The 15000-nt window shown below is 33.3% G+C and overlaps 1 protein-coding gene across 5 annotated transcripts in view; it reads left to right on the forward strand.

Annotated features, from left to right (window-relative positions):
- LOC115224721 (1-phosphatidylinositol 4,5-bisphosphate phosphodiesterase epsilon-1) overlaps positions 1-15000 on the forward strand; it is a 1072053-nt gene that overhangs the window by 294792 nt on the left and 762261 nt on the right. The window lies entirely within an intron of this gene.

The raw sequence follows: 15000 nt of genomic DNA on the forward strand, positions 1-15000 counted from the left end.
ATCGTTGTAAATCTCGATATTTCTAATGAATTCCACCGTTTTCGAAGGGGAACAATACAAGTGGAGACTAACAGCCACTCCTTCACAATCAAGAGTATCTATCTACTTACTGTGTTCGCTAAAAACATTTCAGCGTGAATATTGTGAACCGTTTTTGTCTGGCATTCTTTTATAAGTTTCTTGATAGGGGAAGTAAAATTGCTTTAAAATACTTCTCTTGTGATTAATGTTAAAGTATCCTTTGTAATATAGTATTAAAGCACATCAAATAGACGCAGACATGGCCATATGGTTGAGAAGCTCGCTTAGCATCATCGTGATTGAGTGTTAAGTCCACTGCGCGGTATCTTAGACGTGTGCCTTCTACTATAATCCCCGAGCCGACCAATGCCCTGTGGGTAAATTCCATAGACGGAAACTGCGTGGAATCTCGTCATAAAAAGTAATGAAAACATATCGCACGAACAATACCAATATGTGTCAATATTGTTGTGAATATGTTTCTTCTTCGCATATAAGCATATTGGAATTAGATTAACATTCCCGTTCTTTACTAAGTTTGAAGTATCATAGAGAGAGAGAGAGAGAGAGAGAGAGAGAGAGGGGGGGGAGAGAGAGGGAGAGAGAGAGAGAGAGAGAGAGTTCAAATAAGAATCGAAAGCGAATCAAGAAGTCGATTCATCTAGTAGCTGCTATTAGTTGCAAAGGATGACCATCAAGTCATAGACATTCTTTTGGGACCCTTTGAAATTGCAAACATTTCTCTTCACTTCGACAGTGTAACGGCACATATTTCTTATCGAATAGTGCATCGAAGTGAGTTTATTTTCGTCATTTAATGTGATAGGCATACGTACAGATGTATGCTTAAAAACTCGCTTTATACTCACATGGTTTGAGGTTCTTCCCACTGCGTAGCACCTTGGGTACATGTCTTCTACTATAATGCCTGGTCGATCAATACTTTATAAGTGAATTTGGCAGACGGTAACAACGAGGAAGTCCGTCATATATATATATATATACACACATACATACTCACGCTTACATATGTAAATGTTTGTGCGTATCTTTGTGTGTGTTGTGTTTTGTCCCAGGCCGTCCATTAGCAATCGATGTTGGCTTGTGTTCGTTTCCGTAAATTAGTGGTTCGGTTACAGAAACAAACAAGCAAAATAACTGACTTAATAGTTAAACTAAGAACGGGGATCTATGCGTCTGACTGTACCCTTGAATGCAGCACCACAATAGGGCCGAAGTTCGACGACTAGAACAAATAAGTAATAAACGATAAAGATCCTTTAGCTTCGCTTCATAACCTTAAACTGACGACAGAATATTCACAACAAAGTATCCCTTCCTCTGCTTAAAATAGAGTTAGTTTCTTCCCCATGGAATCTGTTTATAGCCAGGTGAACTGTAGAAACGATATCATGGATGGCATTCCGAAATATTAACTTTTCGGTGGCCGGAGAATCTTTCTGTACGTTATCGATATTAATGATGCAGAGTATATGAATTGTTATTTTTGGATTCTCCCTTTCAATCGTTTTTAAGGAAGTGCTAAGTGCTATTTATATACATTCACTGCAATATATATAGATAAGAAACAGCTAACAGAAAAATCATTAAAGCGTCATAAATCCTTCAAGTTTTCTGTGGTGCCTCCTGGCATTTCCTTTTTCTTCAAACAAACTAATCATTCAAAAATGATTAATTAATTTTCTAATAAAAACTCTCTCAACTTTTTAATCAATGTTTGAAAAGATACAATGCTGAACGTGGAGTGAGTGAATCGTCGGAAAGAAAGAAAAAAAGTTAATGACATCTGATTTAAACTGATATGTTCAACAATAAATTTAATAAAACAGAGTACTGTTGTGGTGTCAGCTAATCATCAATGAATCATTCATCAATATCCTATTAATAATAAAAGCATAAAGAAAGAATTAAAATTGTAGTAAAGCCATTTCACTTCAGCCTCCCCCCAACCCGTAATGAGCATGTGGGAGGCATTTAGACATCCAGCCGCAACACTCGAACACCTATGGATTGGTGACATACACCATGCTTTCGCTGATTATTTTTGGAACCTATGTAGTCCCAAGTAGTCATAGGCGCCCTTCCTACTCTCTCAGTCTTCAACTCAGCGATACATGTATGTTATGACAGCTGGAACGATAGGCGTCTCCAGCAATTGGTTAGCAGTATCCTTTTCTTACTGAATATACTGGAAAAACGTGACACAATGTACCTTGCTTAAAAACAGCTCGCCGACCGGTCCAGAACCACCAGGGCATGCGCCTACACAAGAGGCATTTACCTTCCGAAATTGTATAAAATCTCTGCAACAAATCAAAATTAACTGCTTTAATAGGTATTACTGATTAAATGAGACAGATATGCAACTTCTTTTCCTTGCTGAAATCATTACTATACTACAAAATAATCTATTTTGGGAGTGAGGCGATGAGGAAATCTCGTTTCAGCATCCAATTGTAATTTTTCTAGTGACTATTCGACACTCAAGTATTTCAATAAAATAAACTAAATCACATATTTCAGTCATCTAACTTCCTGCCTATTCTGCTTATTTCATTTTGGTGTTCTTGCATCTGAGTTCGATATAAAACGAGTACAAGCGAAATTTGGATGTCGATTCATTTTGTTCATTACCATACACAACTTGAAATTTTCTCTACCAAAACCAAATTATTTCGTGTGTATGTTTATATATATATATATATGCGCGTGTGTGTGTGTTCGTGCGCGCGCGCGTGTGAATGTGTATGTATGCATGTATATATGTATTTATGATTGTACTTTGAAACAGTTTTTTTTACTAAATGTTGTGACCCACGTGTAAGATACTTTACTTCAGGTTTCTGGAATAGCTAACCGATGACAAATTAATATATATATATTTGCCCGTAATTTAGAATATTGTTTACCGAATCATCATAATTCCAGTTACGGAGGAATGGCACGCCGGAATAATTATAATCTTAAGATTTCTGTATTAATTATGTTTGACCGCTTATATATTCACCATACGTGACATTTCATTATTAAAAGTTCATTTTTTTCTGCTCATGACCGACGCCAATAGAGCTTGTGCAGTGAAGCAAGTACTTTAACAGACAAAAGATCTGAAATTGTCTGTTCCTAAGATTTTATAAATGCCGTTGCATCGCCATATATATGGCATTGAACTTCTATCGTTGATCAGGATAAAAGGTTATAGAGCTCAATCTTAGAATGTATATACAAACGTGAGCTCGTAACGAGGCAATGCATACTTTAAAAACTACTTATTTTGATATATTAACAATCACTAGCCAATTATAACATTAGTGAGTTTGATGGCAGATAGTTATATTACAAATTCAAGCAACGATTTATAAAAACAGAGTTTGACATGAATAAATTCTTAGATTTATGAACTCAATGTCATAAGCGTACTTGCAGCAATGTCTATAATCTTATAGAAACGAGATGTTGATAGATTTAGTCCATAATGTGACTCGACTTGTTTTCCAACGATGTTTTTGTTTTTAGTTCGAAAGAAATATGGTGATTTCCGATGATAACTAAGAAGTTAAGCTGCAGAACAAATTCCATTAATTCATAAGAGAAAATGCAATCATGTTGTTTTCTACCATTGCAAAAATTACTGATGTCAAATATTTATGATAATCCTCCAGTAATTAATTTTTAACAGTCATCTTACTGAAACGCTAAACGTAAAAAAAAATGCCTCACTAACGAACAGCAGCATAAAACAAGGTATGGCTAGTGACTGAAAGAAATTAGATGCGAATTTACGGAAGAAAAACTTTTACAACAGACTGAATTAAAAATTAGCCAGTGACCCAAGCATTTCACACAGAAATATGAAATAACAAATACGCCTGAAGGAAGATAGTTCAGTGTAGTGGTCTACCTATATATATATATATATATATATATATATATATACAATGGCCGTTCATGTTTTCTTAAAGATTGGATTGGAAAAACTTTGATTAATTGAATTCATTCATGAAATGTGTTGAAAAATTACCCGGTTTTGTTTAAAATTTAAAAACAAAACGACGGGCAGGTAAAACTTCTCTCATAAAACAAGTGAACATTTGGAGAATATAGAAACTGAGGTTCAGAATAGGTTTGGTCTTTAAAGTTAGCTGGGGTAATCAATGAATATACTTCGATCTTATTAGACCTTCTCAGCGAAGCATAGCTTTTAGCATTCAACAGAAACTCACCAGTTTCTCCCCACTACACACACACACATAGACTTTCAACTCTATTACAATAATGGCGCTTACTAACCATATGATATCTCAAAATAAATTTCATTTTGCTCTATTTTATATCCTACTGCGGGTGCGATTTTATTTAATTGCTTGAGTTGCTAGAAGTAGCAACCAAATATCTCTGAAAGCATACTCTCTTGTCTTAAAAAGGAACCCATTGGTTAAAATAGTCTGAATTAACTATTCCTGAAAATTAAAAAAAAAAGGTTTACAGAAGGGTCATATCTTGATTTTTTTTACCATAGTTGTATTCCATTAGGGGCCAATTTGGGGTCTAAACAAAAAGCAACCCTCTTCTCTAAGTGCATATAATCGCAATTCAGCGATACAGTCAATGACCCGTGCACTTACATGATTATCACACGCTTCTTTCACTTTATACATCAGTCTTTCCACTCATCCACATGTTCATCCATCCATCCATGCATGTTTGCATGCATGCATACATACATGCATACATACATTACTTGGAAAAATACGAACATGAAAAATAATGTTCTTAAGATTATAAATCTGTAAAAGTATAGGATAAGCTATTACTTCTAGTAAATTAAAGAATAAGAAAATTTTTACTTAAAATGTTGCAGCAAAGAATGCCAGTTCTTCTAATTTATCACTCTTTATAGTTCTCATCTTTTTCATTTATTGTACAAAACTGTTCAGCTAATTTGTAAGTTTGTCTAATTAGTCACTTTTTTCTGTATTTAAAGTAGTAAATTAGCCAAATTCTACTTAAATAAGTAGAGTGTTATCTGTAAACTATAATAAAATAAGTTTTAATATTAAAATTTTAATTTTAGCTGCAATATTTTAAGTAAAAAGTTTCTTATTCTTTACTTTACTAGAACAAGGACAATAGCTGGAAAAAGGACGATAGCTTGTCCTTTTCCCAAGTTTATAATCTTAAGAATATTACTTTTCATGTTCGCATTTTTTAGTGTAATCCATGATTTTTCCAGGCATTGCTGTTATAAGATAATCAATAATGAGTCAATTAATAATTTAAGATGTTTGCCTTATAAAATACTGAAAGATAATATTTCAATTTTTCTATGTAAGTGATGATAATATTTCAATTTTTTTCATATTAAATTTAAATATATGTTTTGATTAAATTATTTGATATTAACCATCCACACTAAATTAATGACAGAGATTTTTACCATGTTGTTGGTTGCACCATGGCTCACCAAAAGTTACAAACAACAAGATCCCAAAACCATCAGTTACCAGGCTCAACTTAACTAACCTAATTTTGCAATATAAGGAGGTCACAGGAATTCATTCAACGAAAAAAATTCCAATGATTCCGAGATTGGTGGGGGGAAATCCCACCTCATTTTTTCCGAAGCAAAATAAGGGATTTGCAGCATATTAGAACGTTAGGGTACTTGATTCCACGCAAAAAATCTAATTTTTTTTCTTAGTGAAAATTGTGCGGGTGTTAATATAGAAATTTACTATAATGTTATTACTTAGCCTCAAATCAACCCTGATACGGCAAACCTATCATCAAAGACATTACAGCTTTCAGCAAACCGTCAGTTTAGGGATAATCTAGGACATTACATACAATGAGCGTGTGATTTAGGCAGGAGGATACATTGGCTGCTATTTTTAGCGTGCCGAGCGACGAGGTAGAGGCTCTTTCATCGGTTAGATTGCATGATGACATTTTTTACACATATATGTGATATGTATATATATCATCGGCAGAAGTTAGAGAGTAAGTCAAAAGCTCAGAGTTTCTGTATTGGCACTTATCAAACACGAATTTGACCATTGTCACTCTGTAACTTCTGACAAAATAACTTCTAAAATACAAAATTTTTCAAAAACGTTAAGAGTAAACCCTGTTTCATGTGACACATTCTACCAGTATCGGAAGTTTGAAAGTGTTTAGTGAAAAAAAAAAAATTAAAAAAAATCTGTACTTCAAAGTCGACCTCAGCCAAATTTGAACTCAAAACTCAAAAACAGACAAAACACCGCTAAGAATTTCACCCGGCGTGCTAACGGGTTTGCCAGCTCGCCACCATAAAGCATAGATATTCATTTTAGAAATATATTCTTTATTCTTATTGCTTAAGCGCTACACCCTTACTTCCTTACTTACTGACATAAAATTTCGTAATATTTTGCTTCATAACTATTTTTTTACTAACTTTTGTTCAATGCAGCTAACGATTCTGAATTGCTCATGCATTTTTCTATCATCTAAGCCCAAGAAAAGTATGCTTTTGATTTAAAATTTAAAAAATAGTGTTAATTGAAGGTGAATATCAGTCTTACTGTCTTCTTTGAGGTCACAGATAATTTAATGAAAGTTTTTATTTTCTACTGAAACAAATCTCAAACTATTCATGCCAATGTGTAGCTGAGAATGAATCCCCTTTAAAACTATTAGCAGTTTGCGATTTAGGTGAGAATTGAATTAGTGGCTTAGCTTGGAAGCTGCCGCGATTGACGAAATTGTGGACTTAAGAATATATTCTACCACTACCGTGGTTGAATGATACATACATACATACATAAATACATACGTACGTACGTACATGCATACATACAATCATGAAGTCAACCAAGACGGCAACATAGAAGCGGATCTATTAACATATTAAGATATCATAAGAGACATCTTATAGACCATTAGACTTCAAAGATTGGCATAATTTGGTTAATGAAATAACAATCGATTAATTTTCTTTCTAATTTCGATGACCAATTTATGTTTCAAATCGAGATCGACCGACCGTGGCTTTGTATTCTTAGGCTATTACAATAGATAATACTGCTTCTTGTAATTTAGAGATTGACAACTAATGTAACATATTTAATAAGTTCTATACTCTTTCGTGGCGGGTTTGTAGTTAGAATTTTATAACAATCTCTTGATTTGAAGATTATACAGTTGGCAAACTATTTTCATTTCAATATTCTCTTTTAATGTGATGGCGCGTGACCTAGTGGTTAGCCCGTTGCACTCATACTCGCAAGATCGTGGTTGTGATTTCAAGACAGGGCGGTGTGTTGTGTTTCTAGGCAAAACATTTTATTTCACGTTGCTCCAGTTCATCCAGCTGTAAATGGATAAATTTGTGATGAACTGGTGTCCCATTTAATGAAAATGTTGTATTCTCGGTCATTTATACGCCACTGAAACCGGATGACTGGCTCTTTGATTCTTAAGATTCTAGACTCCACTTACTTTACTGTTTTTAATGCAGCTGTAAAAACTACTCGATGACTGTCATGAGGATTTATTTTAAGAGTGACATATGGCAAACTTATATCTAGTGATTTTTGTTAACAAGAGAAAGAAGGAGAGAGAGAGCGCGCGCATGAGCAAATAGTAAATGTGCTTCATATTTGCAGACAAAAGCCAAAAATTATTGCCGTAGTTTGCAATACGAGCGTGTCACATACATGCATGTCTAAGAGGTATTATCAGAGTAAAAAGTAAAATGGTAATTACTTTAAATATGGAATCGAATTAGAATCGAATACCCATGACTTTTACTTTCTGTTTTCCTTCGCACGCAAGATTTAATAAATATTACACATAATTCGTCTCGAACCTGAATATCCGAAGGTTGATTTTAGTGCAATTTGAAACTTAAGAAGAAACAGAAAGAAAGGAAAGAGAAAATAAATGAATTATTGTGTTGATCCCACTGTTCTACTGTGGCAATTACGTCCACCCACTTTAATATGATATTGATAAATAGCATCAAAGATGATGGGACGCTGTAATGGCATGATGCTATGAATATGTTTCATTGTGATTATGTGAAGACGATGAACATCATATACAGAAATGCATTCATATCAAAAGAAACCGGTTGAATATCTATAATACAATTATATTTAAAAAATGGGATTTATTTCATATTTTTTTAACAGAATTATGCTTTAACTTTCCATTATATTAAATTCTGTCAGCATAAGTTTTGTTTCAACTAAAGCCACTAGCTGACTAATACTTAATTTAGCGTGCCTGGAGACATACGCGGAACCGAAGTATACCAAATTTGGACATGAATATTAAAGAATATAAATAAATCCTGAGATAGATTAATTTCAAATGTTGTCAACAGGCCAGCAATTTTGGGGGATGAGGTAAGTTGGTTACATCGACCCCATTGCTCAACTGGTTCTTATTTTATGAAAAGCAAAGCCGACCTCGAAAATATTTGAACTTAAAATGTAAAGACAGATGAAATACCTATTTCTTTACTACCCACAAGGGGCTAGACACAGAGAGGTCAAACAAGGACAGACAAACGGATTAAGTCGAATACATCAACCCCAGTGCGTAACTGGATGAAAAGCAAAGTCGACCTCGGCGAAATTTGAACTCAGAACGTAGCGACAGTCGAAATATTGGTAAGCATTTCGCCCGGAGTGCTAACGTTTCTGCCAGCTCGCCACTTTGCTCAGCGTTCTAACGATCCAGCGAGCTCGCTACTTCAATTCCGAGAAATACTAATTTCACAATACAACGTTTCTGCCACTATATTAAATTTTGGTTATATTTTAGTGAGTTCTAATTTTGGCTCGAAGTCAAACATTTTGGGGCAAAGGTAGTTCACTCTAGACCTAATATAGGTTAAATACCTATATTTCCTTGACTTTAAAAGGATGACCGGAATATAGATTTGAACGAAATTTGAGTAGAGAATCGAAAAGTATCTATCAGAAACTGTATGTATGGTATCTTTTTATTTCTGTCAGTCAATCATCAGTCTCTTATATGTTAATTTTTATATTTATTGGTAAAACTATTAAGATGTGTAGGAAAAGGGGCATGGGATGCTGTAACGCGCCTTTATTTCTAAGGAATCTTTGATGATGTAAGTGCGGTGAATTTGCTGCAACTAGGAATTAAATCGATCGACGGGCGAAATGCTTAGCGGTTTTTCGTCTGCCGCTACTTTCTGAGTTCAAATTCGGCCGAGGTCGACTTTGCCTTTCATCTTTTCGGGGTCGATAAATTAAATACCAGTTACGCACTGGGGTCGATATAATCGACTTAATCCGTTTGTCTGTCCTTGTCTGTCCCCTCTGTGTGTAGCCCCTTGTGGGCAGTAAAGAAATAAGAATTCAATCACAGTAAGAGGTACTTGTTGAGACAAATAACTAATAAGGGAGGCAGGTTTTAGAGAGTCATAACAAGATTTGAATCTTTTAAAAAAGTCATAAAACAATACTGCTATAAATAGAAGTCGGCAGTAGTACATCTGGTTATTCGGTACTCTATCAATTCGGTCATCAGAAATGTTCAACGTTGTTTACTTTGGCTTAACGCAAAGACATATTGTCCTTCATAGTTCTATTTTAAACCCTAATTTTGAAGTTATACAAACGTGTGAATATTGTTTAGATTATCTATGGTGGTAATGATCAATAAATTCCTTCACTGGCAGTATACCTGTCATGTGAGTTATAGAATATCTGAATAGGTAGCTCACCCTCCATTTTTGTTATAGCATATCTGAATGAATGAAAAGTAAATAGAGAGACACTTTTTCAGTTGGAAGTATCTCACGTAAACAGTAAACATTATATACCGTTGAATTTGGATGTATGATTGCATTTCAAAGTAGTTTGTTAATAAATTTTAAATTGTGTTTCATGATGATATCTTATATTTTAAATATATATCAAGGGAAAATAATTATTTCATACATTTTCATTGCAATATCGAAGTAATCACGTCTTGCCGATATTATAAACTCTCATCTTCGCTCTTGTCTTCTTTTCAATAATGTGACAGCTTTCAATAGTTGGCCGCTGAGATTTTACTGTGGAAATTATGCTACGATCGATTTTACTATACCCCCACTTTTCTTTCAGCAGCAGCACTCGCAGTTTTAAGACAATATGATTCCCTCTTTTATGTTCGGCAGTGGGTGTAGGCCTAAAACATTCTTTTGTTAAAATACCAGAACAAAGAATCGAACAGCGCAAGCAGTAACGTTGTATAGACTAGTGTAGCATAATGAAAAATACAAATTCTAAATATTGTTGCTAACATACATGTAGTCCTAGTAGGTTTGCGTTCTTCGATGTTTCACTCGCTCATTTTCGAAAACTCTTTTATTCTCTTTAAGATGTTTTGCATTTTTTGAGATGTTTCAAACTCTGACCTCAGAATACCATAGAAATAATTTAATGGTTTTCTGTACAAGAGATAAACAACTGGTGGTTCTCTTATATTACTATGAATAAGATCGTTTCTTCTGAAGCTAAGAAATGAGCTTGATCACATTGTATATTTCTTTGCCTGTAATAGGCTTCTATAGCAATGTAAAAGGAGGATGATACAGGATGTATGGCATTCCTACCTTTCAGGAACCTAGAAGTATGGATATCAATCAGTGCCGTTGTTGTTCGTCTTTAACACCAGGTGATCCATAGTCGATCAAATCTATGGTCAAATTCATTTTAACCTACCCATCACGTCTTTCTCCTTTGTGCAGCGAACCCAAGCTCGTCTTATCAATCGTGCCTCTTACTATGATGTTAAGGTATGCAGTCTGAAGTGAATTTAGTTGATATTTCTAACACTTTGAGTGTCGACCTAAAAACTTGTTCATTGGCTAGCATCATGTTCGTAATTATTACTATATGCATACACACACACACACCAACATATATATATATATATATACATATATATATATATATATATACATTTATGTATATACATTGCATGTATATTTGTGGTCTTTCATGATATTGGTGGATAGAAACACATAAACATATACCTCACTGAAAAGCACTTATCTCTCCTTTCAAATCTGGCAGGTATGTCAAAGTACGTGAGAAACATTTTGAAACAAAGGAATAAATAAATAAACAAATACGTCCTTCAACATATATGCCTTACAGCGTCAACCTACATTTCATTTCTAATTTATCAATAAGTGAAGCAAACATGAAAATGCCATAATCCACTTTTCATTAGAACTAAATGGATTAAAACTGTTCTCGTTAGCGTAATATAATTTTACTTTCTATAAACAAAATTTTGAATGTTCTCCTTCAAGACGTTCGAAATAACTCAGAAGAATGATTTATTTATTAATTCTTGTATTTCTCAGTCATTCAGTCGTTGAAAATTTCAGTTCGTTTCACAATGAAACACAACAGAACAAACCAGGCCAAACAGAAGAGACGATGCTTCGTGTAGTATCTGTTGCAAATATTCTCTTTCTTTCGATAATGATGATGATGATGATGATGATGATGATGATGATGATGATGATAATAATAATAATAATAATATAATAATAATAATAATAATAATAATAATAATAATAATAATAAAAAAATCAGCCTTATTTTTTTTTCTAAAATGCTATTTATATTTATGTTTCTTCGTTCTGTGTCTTCCACCAGGTTTGACGATCTCCTTTAAATGTACTGGAGACAATTTTAGCCTGAAATCGATATATTTCAGTTGCCTTTATTATCGATTCGAAAACATGCAATATTTGAAAGAAATATTTCAGTGACTATATTTAGTATCACATCTAATAACTTCCTAATGCATTTCAGTAATCTATTCATATTTCTTCAGTAGGACACTACTCCACTATGTCATCACATCATATATTTAAGCACATTACCAACGAACAAAGACCGTTTCTTTTTAAATATAAAAAAATACAAATTATTATTTCTGTGATATTGATTAAGATGAGCTCAGTATGGAAGATTGCATTGTCAGGAAATTTTTTTCTCCTATTCACTATACCACATCGCAAACGATTAGGCATATTCATAGGACATTTATTACTGAATACAAAAGAATGTAATTTAATTAAATGAATAGGAAAAAATGTCTTGTAAGCGGTTGAGTTGATGGTGAGCCATAATATGGCTTAAGTATTGTATAGAAACTGTAGTGATGGTAACTCGTTGCCTTCTTCAGACTTGAACAGATCATTGCGATGCTTGATATACTGCTATTATACGCGCTTCCAATCGGTATATCAGTGAGATATACTAACTCATGGTACCGATTTACAGCAAAATATTTGAGCATGAGACTGATGTCTCTGTAGATTTTCACATCAGTTTCAACAGACTCATGCACTGAAATTATAAACAAAATATGGAATGAAATGTTTGGCAAACGTTAGTTACTTAGTTGAGTATTAGATGTGAAGCAAAACCTCTAATTTGAACTTAAACCTTGTTGATCACTATCGATAGCCGTATGAATAAATGACGCAAAAATGCTTAACGTGGTATTAAAACACCTCAGAAGATTCTGCTTTCAATAATTAACAAGACGTCCTCTCAGTATGAAGTTTAGTTCAGATCGATATAGCAGCCAAATATACTTAAAAGGACATCGTACTGTCTTAAGAAAAACTATTCTTTCTCGTTCTCTCTACATGCATAGTTACATACCGGCATGATTGATCGCTAGCCACTAAACCTTTTTTCATTTTCTCTCTCTCTTTCTCTCTCTGCTTATTTTTGCGTTACTTTCCATACCATAGCTCCAAATTGCTCTCCAGACCATCACAGAATAGCTGCCTTGTTTCATTGTCACTGCAATATTTTTTCATTAAATTCTTGATCACAGTCTCCAGACTAACGCTCGACCACTGTCAGGAAATACAGCAAATCTGAACTCATCAGAAAATATGACTGTATCCCAAAATGCTAGTGGCCCCTCCACCATCTCACTGGCCCAAACATTTCTCCGTATGATGTTGGCTGGTTGAAGAAGTGGCTTCCTTTTTTCTGTTCTGCCATAGTAACCAAGTTTTTGGAGAGACCTGACAGCTGTTCTGGGACTGAAATCAGCTTGTTCTGCTATGTCAGAGGCCTTGCAAAGAGGATTATTCTCCACACTTCTCTTAGCAAAAGGAAGGGTCCTGTCAGGGGGCCCTGCTTGATCTGGGCAAGGTGATGTGGACACCTCCCTCTCTCTGGTGAATTGCACAATTACTCTATTAACGGTAGAAAGCTGGATCCTAAGGTTTTCTGCAATTTTACGTTATGTGCACCTTCAGAAATACCCACACGGCCTCTTTGAAATTCTGACAGTTCCAAGTCTTGTTTGCATGATTATAAAGTCACATATAGAACCTGAAACATAAAACGTCAATTAATATATCAAAAATATAAATCTTTACAGGTTAGAATAAACGTAAATCGATGTTTTACTGGGTGTCTATTTACTTCTGTCATGTATATATATAATTTTAAAAATTATTCTTAATTTAATTGTTTTCCATACTTAAAGTTGAAAAAAAGTCTCAATGACTGAAATCGGTACTGAATTGTTTTTTATAAAGTTATTTTAGCATTTTCTATCTTGCCTTTTTTTCCATATATATATATATAACGTAATTTCGTAAACGCTGTAACAGTTAGTCATTTAAACTTACTTCATAATTTAAAATTGAATAGAAGGTCTGAAAACCACCTGATGAATGTCCTTAGAAGTGACAAGAAACAATTGTAGTGGATAACTTAATTTTATTTAATTTATATAAAATTTTTTATGTATTGGATTATGTCTTTCTTTGTTTGATTTGCATAATAGTGGTTTTGTCTCTAATTAATATTATATAATATTTTACTATAAAATTGGATTCAATCCTAAATCTGATTTTTCCCTGTAAATTTGGATTTATTCCCTAATATTTATTATTATTATTATTATTATATATATATATATATATATATATATATAAATATATATACACACAAACGCTTGTACGAGTTTGAGGTTAAACAACACTCTAAGGGATAATAAATATCCAATGTACTACTGGATCTATAGCTATATATTTATATCCAAATACTTAAAGTTGTATGGCAGTAGCGCAATTGAATAATATGTATCAGTGGGAGTAAAGCAGAAATTTACCCAGAATTTATAACGCAAAGAAGGAAATGAAGGTAATCAATCAACAGCCATCAGCCTGTAGACATTCATTTGGATTTATTTATTAATTAATTACAATCATATATATAAGTACGTAAATAAACAAGTAAATAATAAATAAATAAATGAAGAAGAATAAATGAGTGAATAATACTATACTCTTACAGCTGTTTCTGTCGGTGGTTTAAATTGCCAAGGTTTGCACATCATACCAGTATTATAAAGAGATTACACACAGACACAGAGACACACACAGACACACGGACACACAGAGACACACTCAAAAACACACAGACACACACACAGAATCACACACACACACACACACACACACACATATCTATATAATTATTAAATTTGAAAACGGAGATATTCAATGGATATAAATTAATATATTAATTGATTATCATTGCCTACGATTGTTTTATTTCACATCCACTTTATATTACAAATTATATATATAAATATATGCTTGTATTTCAAAATACTTTGGGTGGAAAATTTTCAAGGCATGAAACAGTACGTTACTGAGATTACATTTTGATCGGTTGAAATACTCCAATATTTACTATGTGTGTATGTGTGCGTGTGTGTGCAGGCATGCTTTAAAATTATTACTTTTATTTTAAATTCAATAATAATAATAATAATAATAATAATAATAATATTAATAATAATCATAATAATAATACTAGTAGTAATAGTAATAACAATGATAATAATAATAATAATAATAATAATAATAATAATAATAATAATAATAATAAT

The sequence above is a fragment of the Octopus sinensis genome, linkage group LG2 (assembly GCF_006345805.1).
Source record: "Octopus sinensis linkage group LG2, ASM634580v1, whole genome shotgun sequence".
In the NCBI taxonomy this organism is placed as follows: Eukaryota; Metazoa; Mollusca; class Cephalopoda; order Octopoda; family Octopodidae; genus Octopus; species Octopus sinensis.